Genomic DNA, 18,715 nt, shown 5'->3' with positions numbered 1-18,715 from the left:
GCCACGGTGTCTTGTGAAAAGAAGAAAGAGGAGTTTACATGAGGCGGCAGACGGAGAATATAGAAGAATCAAAAATCGGAGAAGGAAGGGAGGAGACCTGCAGGGGCGCCGTCTTTCCCTTCCTCCCCCTCCAGCGCAGACCCGTAGTAGCATCCCAGCCTGCCGCCCGCCTGGGGTGGCGGCGACTGCGCCACCGTTCTCAGCTGCGGGAGCCGGCGGAGGAGAGCCCTGCCGCCGCCGCCGCCAATGCATGTCCACCGGAGCGTGAGGCCCTACTAGAGTGCCCTCCGCGGCAGCCTGCTTGGGCTCTCCCGTGCAGCCTCCCTCCCCGCCGTCTCGCAGCCCCTCCCACCCCCTGCTGCAGTGCTGCGGGCGGTGGCGGCGGCGGACAGTTCCCCCCTTTGCTCTGACGCTTCCACACCGCCGCTCTGGTGTGGGCCGGACGACGGTCTCTGGGCCTGCGTGGGCCGGAGTCCAGGACGGCATTGACGACGAGAAACCCATTTTTTCGAATTTCAAATTCAGCGGCGGACCTCAGGCCTCAGCAACAGCAACGCCGTCCGCCGCCGCCTTTGCTCTCTCGCGGCGCGCCTGCCTTGCTCGATGCTCACCGGCGCACCGCCATCCGACACCCGGCCTCTGGTGCTGGTGCGGATGTCCATGCTGGGGCCGTGCCTGAGGCCTCCTCCCTCCCACGCCACGGCTCCCTGCAGCCGTCTGGGCAAGGCGGCGTCCCAACCCACGTCAACCACGAGGGGTTCTGGGAGGCGATTCATCGTCCATTGCTCCACTACGGCGAGGGCATCCCCGTGCCGGTCGCGCTCTGGGGCACAGGTCACGCCGTCGTCCACCAACACCAACCAGGGCTTCTTGACGGCATGGGCGGCGTCCCCGTCACGTCCTGGGGCGCGGAGAACATGGCCGCCAACTACCCCGTGGCCCCCTGTGGCGCGGAGATCGTCGGCGTCAACGGCGCAGGGTTCCTCCACGCCGCGGGCCTCCCAGTCGCTCCCTGGAGCAGGGAGAACATCGGCGTCAGCTACCCAGCGGTCCTCCACGCCGCCGCGGGCCTCCCAGTCGCGCCCTGGAGCAGGGAGCACATCGGCGTCAGCTACCCAGCGGGCCTCCCCGTGGCGCCCTGGGGCGCGGAGCTCGTTGGTGTCAACTACGCAGGGCTCCTCCACGCCGCGGGCCTCCCCGTGGTGGCCTGGGGCATCGGACGCTGCAGCTTCCACCAGCGGGGGCTGCTCTACGGCGCGATCGCCCCCATCGCGCCTTGGGGAGCGGGCACCATCAGCGCGCACTACCCCAATGTCCCCCACGGCGTGGTGAGCCCTGTCGCGCCCTGGGCCGTGGAGCGCGTTTCCGTCCACCGCCCGGAGTTCCTTCACGGCGTGGGCGGCAACGGCGCCCGCATGCGCGTCGGCGTCCATCGTCCAGCCGCGGACGAAGGCGTTAGGAGACATGGCGCGCCGGTTCAAGCTGCGGGACCGCACTCGACGCCGTTGGGCCGCATGGCGTGCAAGTTGCAGCCCCAAGACAAGCTCGTCTGATTGGCATAGGAGCATCCCCAAGGTCGCCCAGGCCCACAGCTCCCGGCTGTCCGTGGTCAAACACCAACGGTATGTCATGTTCTGTTTTGTCCAGCATAATCCCATCTGAATATCTGAATTCGTTGTTGATGGATTGCATCGATTTGATGTCAGTACTTGTTGTCATTCCTGGGTTTCCTTTATTGGCCGATATTCACCGAAATTTCCAATATTTTCCTTCTATTCCTAGGTCAAATAAAATTAGATATCGGCAAAAAAAATTTTGTTTATCTTGCCTCTACACAGACGGTCCAAATTCACCCACGTGATGATCCCATGCTCATAATATTTTATTTTTATTTTTATGTGAACAAGTGACGTTTAATAGCATAGAATATTTTCAAGTTAAATTCTACGAATTTTTTTCAGAACAATTTGATCTTTTTTGAATTTGATCTAATATTTCCTATATATATTGTTTATCCTATTTATTTATGATCTTTGATATAATGAAAACCTTTGCAGGGTCAGGGAAGAATTGTGCGCCGCCATGCGGCCCAGTACAAGGGCCAGCCTGAAGCCGCAGAAGAGGAAGAGGAGGTGGATGATCTAGAAACTCATCTGATCCGACCCCCTGGAGGCGAAGGCCCGAACCAAAACAGCAGCACTGTTGTAGAGGAAAATGGATACTTGAGCCAATTCTACATGGATATGGTTCACCAGGTGAAGTCCATCCGAAAGCTGGTAAACAAGCGGAGGCTGATTCAAGACGCAGCAGATGATTCGGCGGACTGGTCTTCCATCTCTTGCCAGCTTCATGCCATTGATGCCTCCTTCAACAAGCTGTTGGAATATTATGATGATATGGAAGAGAAGGCCAACAACACCAGGTGCTTGATCAGGTCCCATGGGGGTAACCTGTGGAACCACCTGTCCTGTTTTCAGAGCACCCAAGTTCTCTGCTGATGACCCAAGTTCTCTGCTGATGAAGTAGTAAAAGAAGAAGAAGCTGTGGTCGTAAACGATTGTCGTAGTAATCTGCAGGTTAAGCTCTTGTATGAGACTGAATAATGCTTCCCCCACTGTTGTGATCAGGCCATGAATGTTGATGCGTGTTTGCTTTAATCCTGGTGATCCGTGAATGTTGGTGTTTTGACACAGGTCCAGATTGGTTCTTGTTACTTCTGTCTAAACTTGTGTCAAACCTGAAAAGTGAGACATGTGTCAAACCAAAACGATCTATAATTTGGAACGGAGGGGGTAGGAGTATTCTCCTTGAATACACAGCAACATGATGTTGGTATCCCTCAATGTATCAAGCTCGGAGATTATAAAACTGTGCGTACTTAATCAATATATAAAAGGCTGACTGAAGTTGCGTTCTGTTCTTACAATAATCTTACTTCTTATAAGATAGTACCTTGCAGTTTACATGCCAATCATTGTCCATTGAAGGAAAATCATAACTACACGCAGTGAGTCGCTTATCAAGGCATCAAGCGATATGCTACTACCCCGTACATTTTTAACACATCCCGCGCTATAACTACTTTTTATTAGTGAGCTCGTACAGCAACTCGTCCAGCCTCACCAACAGCCTGTCAACCATTGCCCTGTTCGCCTGGGACTTGAGTGTGAGAACCGCCCAATTTGATACTATTTTAAACGAACCGCCGGTTATTATCATCCAGATGAGAGTTAACACGTGCTTGCCAGAGCGCGTGCCACGTGTTATCCCACATCTAGTGACACGAATAACCGACACGTCATTCATCCAAAATAATATCAAATCCGGTAGTCCCGGTATGTGCTCCAACATACGCCCAGGAATCAGCATATGCACATACCGTTTACAATCGAATACATTGCTAAATAAACCACAAAGAGTAGTCTTATACAATCAGAGTTCACAGCGTAACATTACAAGTTCAAAATAGGTGGGTTTCCAGCTTCACCTTACAAGCCTTGGGCTCACGCGAGTCATATTAAACAGAGACTTAGAGCTTATTGAAAATATATGCTCTCACGAAGCTCGGTTACGATAAAGACTTACTAAAGTAATGACGCCTTGCTCAAGGACATCATTACAGCCACCACGACCTATTCTTCCCCCGCGTTTGGATCAGCGGGGTAGAAATGGCCGAACATCACTTCGGGCTCACCTGCAACTAGGTTTAGAAAGCAACCTGAGTACAAAAAGTACTCGCAAGACTTACGCGATTACGTACACAAGGATCGTGCAATGGCTCAAGTAAAAGCTTTAAGGTTAAGTAATTATTGCATAAGCACTAGCTCTCTACACTATCACCTATCAAATTAATTAATCTTGCCCAACCCAACACTTTTAGTTGGTTAAGAGAGTAACATAATCTATAACTGATCATAGCTGTAACATGAAACATTCTCAGCATAAACGATATTCTATGAGGAGTTCATGGGTTAAAGAGCGTGCTCATAACCGAGAGCGCGGCAATTCGAATTGGTTATAACCTTGCAAGGGTGTACTACTTTACCCACACGGCGCGAGGACCATGCGACTCACCCAACCGATCACGCCGGGCAAGGGGGTACTCACGTCAACCGTTCCCAACAAGGCTCAACCGTTGAGGGTACGCCCAGCTTGCGCGTGGAGACTTAGTTCCACCGAGGACATCTCTAAATTTTCCTACACATAGTTCCACTCGGGGACCTGCTAAGCCTCCCTGCATAGCCCGTTGGCCACGCATCTGGGACCGGGCCCCAATGATCAAGTCAAAGAAGGTATTTGGCTTATCCGTTCCATTATATTGGATATGTGGTAGCACGGAAAGGTGCTCAAAACCGACGTCGTCCACTCGGTCCTTAATCGATCCAAGCGGACTATGCCCATGTGACTTCATTCTCTAGGCCCTAACATTCCGCTCGAATCTCGATACTACCAACTTATACTTGCTCCGGCTCAAGTGCGATCAAGGATAAACAGGTAAGTGTGATACTCCAAACCATTCCTTTCTAGCAAGCAATATAAGTATTCTAAGCAGGGCTAAGCATCTAGTCAGATTAAGTAATTAACTATCTAACTAGTGCCAAGAATAGGGATAACAAATCAAGGATGGATTATGCATGAAGATAGGTATCAAAATGCAATACATACATACTACATTTATAGCCCAACAATACCCAGTGGAATAGCTAAACTAAATTAGATTAGAAAGGTGCAAGGAATATGCTTAGCTGCTTGCCTTGGTTAGCTTCCGACTCGACCACGAACGGGATTCCGGGTTCGGGCTCCACGGGCTCGGCGGGTTCCACGGGTTCGTTCCCCGACGGTCCGGTCACTAAAATGCATGAACGCGATGCAAGAATTAAGAAAAGATCTTAACCACATGCATAAATCATGAAATAATTTGAGCATGCAGAGGACTATGCAAAGAACTCAATAAAATTAGTTTTGAAGTAAAAGCATTTTCCTATAAGAAATCATAAATATTTTAGCTTTTAGCCACTCTAAACAAGATAAATCGGGAAAGGCATGCAAACTGAACTAAACAAATCTAAGAAAATTATATTTGAAACCAGGAAGCAACACAAGGCTAACAAAACTAGTTTTACTAATTTCTCACTTTCCAGAAAAAAGTTCTATATTAAACCATATTTTGGACAGCAAGCACGAAATCGAAATAAAACCCTAACCAACAGCAAGGAAACACATGAACAAGTTGCACTACTGGAAACTACACCTTACAAGGAGTCTAACAAAATTTAGTTTGACAATTTTCAAGCAGTACACAAATAACTAAGAAATAAACTCACTTTTTCAAGATAAAACTATAAATAAATCTACAACAAAGTAACATGAAAAAAAATATTTTTACTAATTATATCTCAGCTAGAGGAACTCAACAAAACAAGTTTCACAATTTTTGGAGCTACACATGATTTTCTATGGATTTTGCAAGTTTGTAGAAAAACTAAACATAATAAAACCCTAGCTAAATCGCTAGGTGCACCCGGGTTCCCACACCCGCAGACGCTGACGGGTGGGGCCCGCTAGCCAGCGACCCACCGGCCCGAGTCAAGGCCAACCAAGGGCCTTGACCCGCGGCGGGGCGCGGCCACGGCGCGCACGCACCGCGCGGTGCGCGCGGACACCGCGCGCGCGGCGGCGCCGGCGGACGGCGGCGTGATGCGGCGCGGAGAGGCGGGGCCAGAGCGGGGCAAAGGACGCGCGCACGGGGAAAAGGGGGTGGCGGCGAGTCTCACCGGGGACAGCGTGGATGGGGAGCGGCGGTGAGGAGGTGGCGCGACGAGCAGGGGCGGCGGCGGACGGAGGCGGTCGCCGACGGCGCTGCAGGAAGGGAGAGAGAGCCGGGTGAGGGGCGAAATCGAAGGATGATGACACAAGGGAGCTCCCCAAGCGAGGAATCGCGGCGGCGCTCACCGGAGCAGGGAAATCGGCGGCGAGGAGGGAGCTCGGGCCGGCGGCGTCAATGGAGGGGAGCGGGCTAGGGTTTGCGGCGGGGAACGGGGATCGGCCGGGCGTGGATAAGGAGAGGGGCGAGGGAAGAGGGAAGAGGCGGCACGGGACTCGACGATTGCCGGCACGTGGCGCGGCTCACGAGGATGGCCGGCGGCGGCGACGCGTGCGCGCGGCACCGAGCGAAACAGAGGAGAGGGAGAGGGAGAGGCTGACGTGTGGGCCCGGCTTGGGATTTTCTTTTTCTTTTCTTTTTTTTCCTGGGTCGTGACATTGAGCGACCACGCGCGGCGCTTCTCCCGGACGGCCTCCACGCAGGCGTCCTCCGACCGCTCCCAAAAGTTGGCCTTCACCTTCTTCTCCGTGTACTCCTTCGTCGGCAGGCTCACCACATCCACATCCTTCCTCTTCTTCGCCTCATGGCAGCCGCCGCCAATCGCCGCCGCGCCTCGGCCATCTGAGTTTTTTTTTGAACGATTATCTGAGTTTTGACCAAGCTGTTCGCAGCTATAATCAACCCCCCTGATACTGCAGGCACGGCGGGCGATAGCTGACGATTGTATGCGAGCGGTTGCGTCGCCTTGCCTTGCTGTGCGTCCAAGTCTTTTAATCTCTTTTTTGTCGCAATCTGGTTCTCCCTGCCTCCCTCTCCCTCTTGCCCGGCATTATATATCGTGCTCGTCCGAGCCATCGAAATCGATCGGAAATCAACTAGGAACGCCGAGTGGGCCACGATCTGGGCTCCGTATGTGTTGTCGGCAACTCTGATTACACGGCCCAGGTTACTTGGGCTGGGCCAAAACTTCACGCTCAGTGCCCTCTCAGCGTATCCACGGTAGCGAAATTAATTTGGCCCGCGCGATGTCCATCGGACGGTTCGTGACGCGCCTCCCCGATGCCGGAAATTCAATGTATTTTCCGGAAGGTGAAAAGAGTAAACATCTTCCACTTTAAGAGTTTAAGAGTTTAAGAGTTGTGCGGTGGATGAGACAGTTCTCCCATCTCTCTCGCTCCTCCGCGCTGAGATATCATGCCATCGACTGGCTGGGACCCGGCGCACAGCACGTGCAACCTGGGAAGCCATTATGTGTAAAGCCCTGATGGGACATATTCTACCGTCATAAGGTTTCAAACTTCAATTTTATTTTCTCTCTAATGCTTCATCCAATTTCAATTCCGTTTAAACCATAATTCTTCTTTGAATTTTCTTCACAAAATAAGATCACATATGCCTATACTTTTATTTTCTAATAAATTCAACAATATAATTATTCTAGTTCAACAATTTAGATATACTACTTCAACATTCTAGATATACTGTACCAACATTATCGGATAACATGTTGAACTATTTTTTTAGAAATGTTAAATATATTGTCAAGAGATGTTGAACCTACTATAAGAAAATGTTTAATAAAAGAATGTTGAATAGTACTTTTTTTATTAGCCACGTCAGTTCACCTGGATGTGCCCTGCTAATCAACCTATAATTAGTCTAGACTCCGTATGCGCTGCCTATTTTGAATATACAACATGCGGAAACTGTATAGGACTCTAGATAACATGGGCTGTTTTGAGACCGGTTGGGCTGTTGGTGGATTAAAGATATATAAAATTACTACAATCTGGAAGACAAATAGGACTCCCCCCTCCCCCGATGCCTCCCGCCCGCGGGGTCCCCGAGTAGACCTATCACCGCAACCTACTCCTTTAGAATTTCGTGTTTTGAGCTTAAAATCGGTCCAACAAACCGGCTCGCTCATGTTTTGTTGCTGGAATAATTTTTTTTGTCGTGGAACAATATTTTATTTATACTAGAATAATTTTTCCAGCAGCATATAAACTTGTTCCACAACAAAGAAAATTGTTCCGTCTTATGTGATAATTTGACTGCTAGTCATACGTGTAACACCTAACATTTGCCTCCCACCCTCGCCCTCCCTGGTCCTGCGTGTCGCCACCACATTGGCTGAAAGCTTCTCGACTCCTACCGCCGGCCCATCAGCCTCCCCCAACAGTGCCCTCCGAAATATCTACCTCACCTTTAGAATCGTTGATGCTCCCATCGAGGGCGCCATGCCGCCCTGTCTCCTCATCTTCGTGTACCCCACCATCGCCGCCCGGTTCGATACGGTCCCTAACACTGCGCGAAGCTTCCTCTTGTGCCTCTTCTACTTCTTCCCCTTCTTCTAGTCATCGCCTCGCCGACACCGAGGTCATCCTCGCCGCACACAAAATTCCTCTGCCTGCTGATGAGAACAGCGCCAACACTAGCCAACTTTTCCTTCTCTCCACGCGATGTGTTGCCCCTCCTCGACAGTGCAGGACCCGTCCCTTCGCTTCCTCCTCTCCTCCTCCAACCCCCATAGCCCGTCTACCTCCACTCCCCCTACCCTTGCCTCTCCTCCTGATCCTGTCCCAGTCAGCGCAACCGCCTCCGTGCGTGAGCTGTACGAGAAGCCCTCAGCTCGAGCCCAACGATCAGCGCCTAGACATGGCTGGGCGGTCAGCCTCACCTCACCTCCACCGCACCTCTGTCTCTGCTTCTCGATGTCACCTCCCGTGCCGCATCTCGCAACCCGGCCATATCTTGAGTACTCCCATATCTCACCCCTCCCTACGTCGGCCCCACCAGCGGCGCGCGCCCGTCCTCTCTCCTCGCACCGGTCATCGGCACACCTCTCATCCCTCCCCTTGGCGGCTTCGCCTTCTCCGCCTCCCATTCCACACCAGCTCCTCGTGGTGGACATGGCGGCGACGACCGGATCTGCGTAGGGCCATGGCGGTGGCGACCATATCCACGTGGAGCCATGGCAGGGCCGGAGGCAAAAACCCACGCAGGTCCCTCCTGGCGGCGGCTATGACGGGTCCACGGTAGCGGTTCTCTCTCGGGGGCCCTGGCGGCGGCGGTGTCCATGCAGGTCTACGATGTCTCTCTCTCTCTCTAATTGTTCGAGTCCATGGCGGCGACGGCCATGGCAGGGCGTAGCGGTTGCTTCTGAGTAGGCGAGTACCACAAAGCAGCGTTGGGAGTGCGGCCGCGACAATGCAGAGCGGCAGCGCGTGTGGCGCGGATGGAGGTGAGGTGGGGCCGACGCAGGCGTAGCTTTTGCTCGCGACTCTGTTTGGTTTGGAGGACGCGCGCCGGTCTGCTCAACTCGATTTAGGACACGTAGCCGATGCCGGTGCGGCGTCAAAACGTTATCCACGTCCTGCAGATTGCGGTAGCGGCCGTCAGTACGAGTAGGCTTACGATGGACTGAAATGCTTACGTGGTATAAAAGTGGCCCACTTGTCGCGTCCCCATGGGAACACTCCCCACCCCCGCGGGGCATTTTTGGAAACCCCAATACCCACAGATAGGGTTTCTCTCTACCCGTATAAATAGACTCTCCCTCTCCGCGCGCCGCCACAGTGGCATCCCTGGACGCTCCGCCGCCGCGATTACCAGTCCACGAGGAAAGATGGTGAGCTCGCTACCTTCGTTCCCATTTCGATTTAGCTAGGTAGTCCACTAGTTTTTCAATGCCTCGTGCGATGTGACAAGTGAAAGTGCATTTGGCCCCCTATGTTGGTTTTGGTGTTAATGACATGCACAATTAAGGAGCTAATGTGTTTATCAAGTGATGAGCAGGTTCAAAAATCATTGAAATGCAAAAGAGCAATGAACGACGTCATATTTGCTATTGAGATGGTGTTTAGAGCTACATTGAAGATCCTTTATAAATTTCTATTTTGAATTTGAGTATAGAAAACACTGTACTATTGAGAGGGATGCGAAAAGTCAGGTTGAAGATGCCAAAGTGCCCTTGAGATGCTAACATAAACTTGAGAGACACGAAGCACTCACATGAGCACTTAAATCTACAGTTTTTGTATAGGTCGGAAGTCCCCTCATGGGGTCGGAAGTTCCGACCCTCACTAGAAGTTCGCTGTTATCTCCATCCGAGGGTCCTCGACCTGGGGATTTAATTTTGTTGGGAGTTCCGATATGGGGTCGGAAGTTCCGACCCCCCTCACAAGTTTAACGCTACCTCCGACCGAGGGTGCTCGGCCAATGGGTTTTATTTTCGTTGGGAGTTCCGATATGGTGTCGGAAGTTCCGACAAACACATTAACAGCACAGCAACGACTAGTTTTTGGGCCGCGGGTATATAGATACCCCTTCGGCCCCCTCACTCATTTGTTGCTGCCTCCGCGAACTAAACACACTCTAGAGCTTCCAAAACTTCTCCCCAATCCTTCCAAGAGCTAAACTTTATGAGGATTTGAGCTAGGGCTTGGGTGAGAGCAATATTTGAGTGTGAGCTTGAGCATTTGACTTGTGTGAGCAGCCAATCCCATCTCAAGAGCACTAGAAGCATCTTCTCCTATCGATTCGCGTTTGTTACTCTTGAAGCTTGCTTCTAGACGGTTAGGCGTCGCCCGTGGAGCGTCCTCTCGTGTGTGCGCCCCGGGAAGTTTGTACTACAACATCTCATAGTAAGTGACCTTGGGCTTGAGAGGTGATCTCGCTCTTAGGGAGGAACATAGGGGTTCTTGAGCGTCGTCTCTTGAATTCTTCCTCAACGGAGACGTAGCACCTTTTGGATGTGAACTTCGGGAAACAAATCGAGTGTCTCTTGTTCTTATTGTTTATATCTCTTTCTTGTTGACCTTGAGCTCGTTTTGTCCCGATCTATTTTTGTGGAGTGTTCCTTTGTGCTAGACCACTTGCAGGTTACTCTTGGAAGTAGGAACTACTGGTGAACTTTTGATTCAAACACTTTTCCTAGGTTCTCCTTGAAACTTGTAATTCGTTCAAATTCTTACTCTCGTCGGAAGTTCCTTCACAGTGTAGGAAGTTCCGTACATCGGAACTCCCCTCACAGGGTCGGAAGTTCCGACAGACTAATCCACTGCGAAGAATTTTTTAGGTTTTTCACAGGTTCGCCTATTCACACCCCCTCCCTCTAAGCATCACCAAGATCCTTTCAACAAGGATCCGTGCTTTCTGACGTAGGAGTGGCTCAAATCTTGCCTCTTTCGATTGACCAGTTACTTCTATGTGAGAGATTTGTCTCTGGGCATTGTATCGTTAGATAATTGTGTGTTGGGGGAAGGAATTTGAAATGTGGGCGGATTGTACAATGGTGGATTCAATTGGGAGTGTTTCGTGTCCGCCTGTTTGTTTGGGTCGGCAAGTCGGTTGCTACATTATCTTAGGCGTAGTTGTGTGCCATTTCAATGCATCTAAGCATAGTTTCTCAGGAACTACGCTAAGGTTGCTGAGACTGGATATCTTCATGTTGGATACATGTAGTTTCAGTTTCAAGTTACCTTTTGTTAGATGGCTTGTGGTGGTTGTATGAAAACTGCTAGTTAGGTCACTGATACTGGAGCAAAACAGTATACAATTATACACAAAGTTGATTAACTAAAAATAAAACTTGATCCATGCTTAATCTTACTGGTGAGTAAACTTTAGTTTTGCTTGGCAAAGTAGAATTTCGAATGAACTGTTGTTCTGAACTTCGTTCCACATAGATGCAGTACTATGTGAACGCATTGAGTTCTCCAACACTTAATGAACCAGATGTCCAGATGTAATTTAATTATGGTTATGCTTTTAATAAATGTGATGAGTATGGAATTGAATCACCTGTAGCGAGAAACGAAAAGTAGTTGGTCTGAGTGAGTATTGAGTATTTGTGCAAACTTTCTCTTTAAGTATAAAGTTATCGCAATCATTTCAGCTTGTTTTCATACTATGTGTTCATTACAACTGTGAAATCATGTTTCTGCATTGAAATGCAATCAGATTTGAATGTATGTTTAATCTTTTAGTATGCTAGTGCTACGTTTATTCTTTTAGACTGTACGCACTATCAGATGTTAGCTTTTGCTCACTTGTGCTTAGTTACTTACACTCTGCTGTCTGAACAGTTACTATTGTTCGCCATCCTCTGATCATACTACTACTTGTTGCTGCAGCCGAAGCAGATCCATGAAATCAAGGACTTCCTCCTTACTGCTAGAAGGAAGGATGCTCGCTCTGTGAAAATCAAGAGGAGCAAAGATGTTGTGAAGTTCAAGGTGCGCTGCTCCAAGTACCTGTACACCCTCTGTGTCTTCGACGCGGAGAAGGCTAACAAGTTGAAGCAATCCCTCCCCCCAGGTTAGCACAGCATTATTTATGTAACCTCACTTTGATTGACCATGTTGAGGTGTCTCCCGCTGATGATTGCTTTTACCTTTCACAAAATTGAATCTTCTGGCGGCCTTGTAAATTTACTGTCTTAATCGCATTCTTTCTGTGGTCTCAATTTTGTCCCAACGATCATGATGTTTATTTAAGAGATTTTTTTTGGATTGATGTTAACATCAAACCATATCCTCATCTATTAATCTTGTCAATGAATCCTTTCCTTGGATACATTTGAGTAGTTTAATCAGTGATGGGAGAGTACTGATATGGAACCTAAGGGATATGATTATACACCTTGAATACAAAGTTTTATTCCCATGCCGTGGTGAATTTGAGTTAAATCTATAATATTAAACTTGCGGGTGTATTGGCTAATGGGATCTTGAATGTACCTTTGTTTTGGAGAACATGAAGGCAAAAATATGCTTTCTTTGCACTTCTCCCTTTTTAGATCAGAATGTCTAGTTCATCATTGCTTCGGTTCTGATATGCTGCTATTAAGAGTCTCTATGCAAGTAAATTCTGCGACTGATACATCCGTTATCTGTGTAGGTTTGACTGTCCAACAAGTCTGAAGACTCAAGCAAGAGAGAGATGGTGGTGTAGCGGGAAGCTTTTTCTTGCCAGCATCAGAAGTCCTCTGAATTTTGAGAAACTTTTGGCCTGTGAACAATGTCGACTTCGCCATGGATTAATATTATCGCCAGTTTTGTGTGCGGGGACCGGGGAGACCAATCCCGTCCCACTCAGATGACCGTATCTATACTGATTTCTCTCATCCGTGATACCTTTTACTGTTGAGGTCGATACCGTTGTAACAGTTGTGATGTATTTTCCATGCGTCAGATCTACATGGATATCTGAAGGAATCCGGTGGTTCCATGTCGCCGAAATTGCATCGTGTATCAGAATGCCCGCCTGGCATTCGCCATTCGCATTACACACAGGAGATAGATTGCATAGCTGTTTTCTAAACATGAGTACAAGAGCATAGTGAACCATACCGGGCAGGACCGCAGGAATGCCAGCGCCCGCAGATAACGCGATGGCCCAATCCGTTGTGGGAAACACGAGACACGTCTCAGCCTGGATCTCTGGCTCCGGGCCCGTTCCCGGCCGCGGCGGCATTGAAGCCTCGCGCGCGCAGCAGGCGGCCCGCTCCCGGTCGCGTGCGCCGACGCCGGCAGCCGGCCAGCACAGCGCAGCACTGATCACTCCATGTGCTCGAAGCCGACGGCTCGACGCCAGCGGACGGGGTGGCCCAGGGCGCTCGGCCATTCCGGCCAGGTCTAGTGCTGGGCCAGTCGCATCGCATCACCAATTGCAAGCACGACGCGTTGTTCAGTCGTCGGCTGTCCACGTTCAGACGAGGAGAGGAAAGGCGAGAGATCCTTGCTTCGAGTTGCTCCTTTCGGTAGCTTGAGCGTCAACGTACCGCGTGCTCCTTTCGGTCACTGGCCGTTAGCAGTTCAGAGCCATAACATAAAGGCCGTATTTAGTTGGAACGCAAAAATTTGTTGCGATTGATTTTTACTAATTTGAAGTACTAAATGAAGTCTATTTATAAAACTTTTTGCACAGATGGGTTGTAAATCGCGAGACAAATCTAATAATACTAATTAATCCATAATTAATTAATAATTAGCGGATGGTTACTGTAGCATCACTATTGCAAATCACGAATTAATTAGGCTCATTAGATTCGTCTCGCGATTTACAACCCGTCCATGCAAAAAGTTTTATAAATAAACTTCATTTAGTACTTCATGCATGTATTGAAATATTCGATGTGATGTTTTTTTTTTGTGTTTACAAATTTATAGAGGCCGTGTTTAGTTCGGTAGGGTGTAAACGCAAAAAAAATTGCGTTTCGAATCTTCTCAATTTGAAGCACTAAATGAAGTCTTTTCACAAAACTTTTTGCACAGATGGGTTGTAAATCGCGAGACGAATCTAATGATGCTAATTAATTCATGATTAATCAATAATTAGCGAATGGTTATTGTAGCATCACTATTGCGAATTATGGATTAAGTAGGCTCATTAGATTCGTTTTGCGATTTACAGCCTATCCATGCAAAAAGTTTTATAAATAGACTTCATTTAGTACTTCAAATTAGTAAAATTTTTTTTATTTTAATGTGTTTACGGTTGTTTTACGTTTACGGAGCGGAACTAAACACACCCTCTCGCGGCCAAACTCACTCCAGGCCCAGGGTCCAGGCCATCATGGCCTGTTGACCGGCACCACCCGAGCTTGGACAGTTGTTGGACCTTGGACTCGTCCTCGTGCCTCTGTAGTTTGTAGTACTTTGTACCAGCGCCAGGGCTCCTGCTACCAGCCTACCACATTAGCACGACGTACATCTGGCCAGAAGCTTGGACGGTTGGACCACACAGCAATGCTGATACACTCTGGGACCCAACTTAGGCTGTGTTTAGTTTCCCAAATTACTCCAAAATTTCCAAAATTCACATAACATGGAATCATTAAATGTAACAAAAGACGCATGCATGAAGTATGAAATGTAGGTAAATAAAATAACTAATTTCACAATTTAGATGTACATTTCGAGACGAATCTTTTGAGCCTAGTTACCCTATAGTAGGATAATATTTACCACAAACAAACGAAAAATGCTACAGTTCACTGCACTGCCAATTTTGCAAGATTTCGCAGTATCTAAACACAGCTTTATAGTTCGCGCCGTAATGGAGAAACGGGAATTCGAATGCGACTGTTTTGACCTTACCTTTACAACCCATCCGGTGTGCCAGCACAATGAAATTCAGGAACATATAGTGGAGCGAGTCCGAGCATAGTTTTTGCTTGTTGCCTTGTTCAGCCTTAATCTAGGAGTACTACTCTACAAGTCTGCATCTACTACAACAGAATGTTTAGCCTTTTGATTTTGGCCATGTTTTTTGTATGCATGAAGTACTAAATAAAGTTTATTTACGAAATTTTTTCACGGATGGGTGTAACTTTTCGAAACGAATCTAATGAGCCAAGTTCCACCATAATTGCTATAGTGATACTACAGTAACTGCCCATAATCATCATCTAATCATACAGTCAAAGGGCTTATTAGCTACAATACATGCTACAGTATCATAATTGTGGATGTTGTTTTGTAATTAGACTTTATTTAATATCTCTAATTAGTGATTAAAAGAGAAAAAATTATGAATTTTTTTTCACCCCTAACCAATCAAGGCCTTTGTATCTTAGGCAGTGGTTAGTTTCGTTGCAAATTTTTTCAAAGGAATCTTACTAATTTGAAGTATTAAATGAAGTCTATTTATAATTTTTTTTGCACAGATGGGTTGTAAATTACGAGACGAATCTAATGATGCTAACTAATCTATAATTAGCGGATGGTTACTGTAGCATTACTGTTACAAATCATGGATTAAGTAGGCTCATTAGATTCGTCTCGCAATTTACAGCTCATCTATGCAAAAAGTTTTGTAAATAGACTTCATTTAGTACTCTATGTATGTGTCGAAATATTTGATATGATGTTTTTTTTTGTGTTTATGGAGTTTAGGGGATCGGATCTAAACAGGTCTTAACGCTGGTACAAACGGGCTCGCCTAGGTCTAGCTGAGTAGGGCATTCAACACTAGGCTCTGTTTAGTTCCCTTCAAAATTCCAAAATTTTACAAGATTTCCTATCACATCGAATGTTTCAACACATGCATGAAGTATTAAATGTAGCTAAATAAAATAACTAATTACACAGTTAGATTGTAATTTGCGAGACGAATCTTTTGAGCCTAGTTAACTCATGACGGGACAATAATTATCAAATACAAACGAAAGTGCTACAGTGTTTTACACCCAAATCTTTACGCAACTAAACAAAGCCCTAGTAGTAGGGCCATAGGATATTGGCATCTCGTCTCGAGCAAGAAGGAATCTGCCGCCTTGCCTAGAGTGCAAACGAGTGCGGACAAGCACCACGCTGTTGCAACACTGGTGGCGATACGGTGGCGGCGGGCATGGGCGGAGCAGAAAGGCGACCGTTTTCTATCCAGAACCATACGGCCTCCCCCCTCCCACCGGGCCGTACCGTACGGGGTTAGGGGCATGGGCGGAGCAGAAAGGCGACCGTTTTCTATCCAGAACCATACGGCCTCCCCCCTCCCACCGGGCCGTACCGTACGGGGTTAGGGGCAAATTTTGAGTGTCACATTAGCGTTTGACCAGATGTCGGGAGGGTTTTTCGAATACTAATTAAAAAACTAATTTCAGAACTCACTTGAAAACCGCAAGACGAATCTTTTGAGGACTTTGACCGCATCATTAGCACATGTGGGTTACTGTAGCATTTATGTCTAATGATACCTTAATTAGGCTCAAAAGATTCGTCTCGTCGTGTACATCCAAACTATGTAATTAGCTTTGTTATTTAATTACATTTTTATGTGAAAATTTTTGGAAACTAAACGGGCCCTTAGTTTAGTTCCCGACCGGCTTGCTTGGGCTCAGGCGCTCCCTCGTCCCGTCTTGCTGTGTTTAGATGGGAAAAGTGGGAGAAGAAGTCACATCGGTTATTGTAGTATTTTTTTTGTTTGTTGTAAATATTGTCCTATCATGATTTAACTAGGCTCAAAAGATTCGTCTCGCAACGTACATCAAAATTATGTAATTATTATTTTTATTTAACTACATTTAGTACTCTATGCATGGATCATTTGTTATATTTAATGTTTCGATGTGATAGAGAATGTGATGGAAAGTTTGGAAATTTTGTGGTATCTAAACACACCCTCGAGAGATTTGCCGGCTAAGCGCTCGGTAACAGGGCCCGGATCTTGTCTTGTTCTACCGTCACGTCACGTGGGACCTGCTGATGCGCGCGCAGGGCGTTGCGTTGTTGTTGTCACTGCTGCTGTTTCATCTCGTCTCATCCTTGGCGCGTGGTCATCCTACGTCACATGATTCAACCAGGAGCAAGCACACCATTGCTGGTTGCTGCTGCTGCAGGCTGGTTCCCGACTTCCTTCCGAGCGCGGGCGACCTCGCGCTTCCTGACGCGCACGTAACCAACCACCTCGTCTCGCTCTCGCGTGTCCCTGGACCGGGCCCCCACGCTGTACACGGCCACGCGCGCGCGCGAAGCGTGGACGTCGGGGCCGCCCCGCGCCGCGCCAGCCAGGCCAAGGCAAACCGTGTGTTTGTAGCTAGGTGTCGCGCACGAACGGCCCGAAAGGCGTACGGTATCCACACCAACCGCAGGACCGCACCCTTCACTCGGTCGCTGGCTGCAGTCGCCGCCGTCCCTTTCGGCAGGTCCCTGTAAGTGGGCCACGGCCCGGGGCAACTCGTGAGCGCAGGAGTTCCTCTCCCCCGGCTCGATGAGTTTAGGCCGAGCCAGGGAGTCGGAGTCTTGGAGACATGCGCACATGCCTGCGACGACTTGGATGCCAGAAACATTGATCGTTCTGCAAATCGTATGGAACGGAAGTTCCGCGTGAAATCCGCTAGCACCCAGGTTCTCAACACTCTTCGCCCCCCCCCCCCCCACCTCCGGCATGGTAGGGGGAACGGGAAGAGAACAAGTGGCGACGGACCACGCAGGTACGAGTACCGCGCGCTGCCACTTGGCTGGCCGGGAGCAGGCTAACGAACTCTTGTAAGCTGGGGCACATGGCTCACCGTTGCGGCACGAGCTAGCGCCTAGCACCAGCGGTTGGTGGGTACTCCCTATTTAGTTCGCGAAAAAATTTGGGTTTTGGTACTGTAGTATATTTTATTGTTATTTGATAAATAATGTCCAATTATAAACTAATTAAATTTAAAAGATTCATCTCGTACTAATCAGCTAGGTTGTGTAATTAGTTATTTTTTAACTACATTTAATGTTCCATGCATATGTTCGAATATTCGACGTGACAGGTACTATAGAAATTTTTTTAGGAACTAAACAGAGCTATACAAGGAAGGAATGGCAGGCCGGGCCGGCTCCAGCGCACGACGACGGCAGGTGGACACGCAGGCAGAATACTATTCTGTCCCGTGTCGACGACTAGTAGCCGTACCGACTGATGATCACTACGTGTAATCCACCGGCCGGCGCGGCATTACGCGGGGGGTGGGGGTGGTTACGGGGTGCCAATCCCTCGCCGGCTCCGCTGCCCTCGTCGCCATCATTATATTATCGCCGCCGCTAATCATTTCCATCCGGGCCGTTGGCAGCGCCGGGCTGGCTCAGGAGCTTCACCCCCGTAACGCAACGGGGCGCGGATTTGGATTCGGCTGCCCCGGTCGGAATTCCGCGGAGCGAACTCGCGCGAGATTTGGGCAAAGATCACAAGGCAGGCTCGCTCTCTTTTCTTCGTTTCTTTCTCCGTTTCTCCTCGAGCGGATAGTAAAGGTGTTGGGTGAATAAAGAATGGGGGCTCTCCCCGTCTCCCCTCCAGCTTGCGCGCTTGCCCCTGGCCCGCCCGAGGAAAGCAACGGCTCACCGCAACATTTCCCGTTACGACCACCCAGTCACCCCCCGTCACCCACTACCGCCGCCTCCTGCACCG

This window comes from Panicum virgatum, chromosome 2K (genome assembly GCF_016808335.1).
Source record: "Panicum virgatum strain AP13 chromosome 2K, P.virgatum_v5, whole genome shotgun sequence".
Taxonomy (NCBI): domain Eukaryota; kingdom Viridiplantae; phylum Streptophyta; class Magnoliopsida; order Poales; family Poaceae; genus Panicum; species Panicum virgatum.
Note: the sequence above shows the minus strand (reverse complement) of the source record.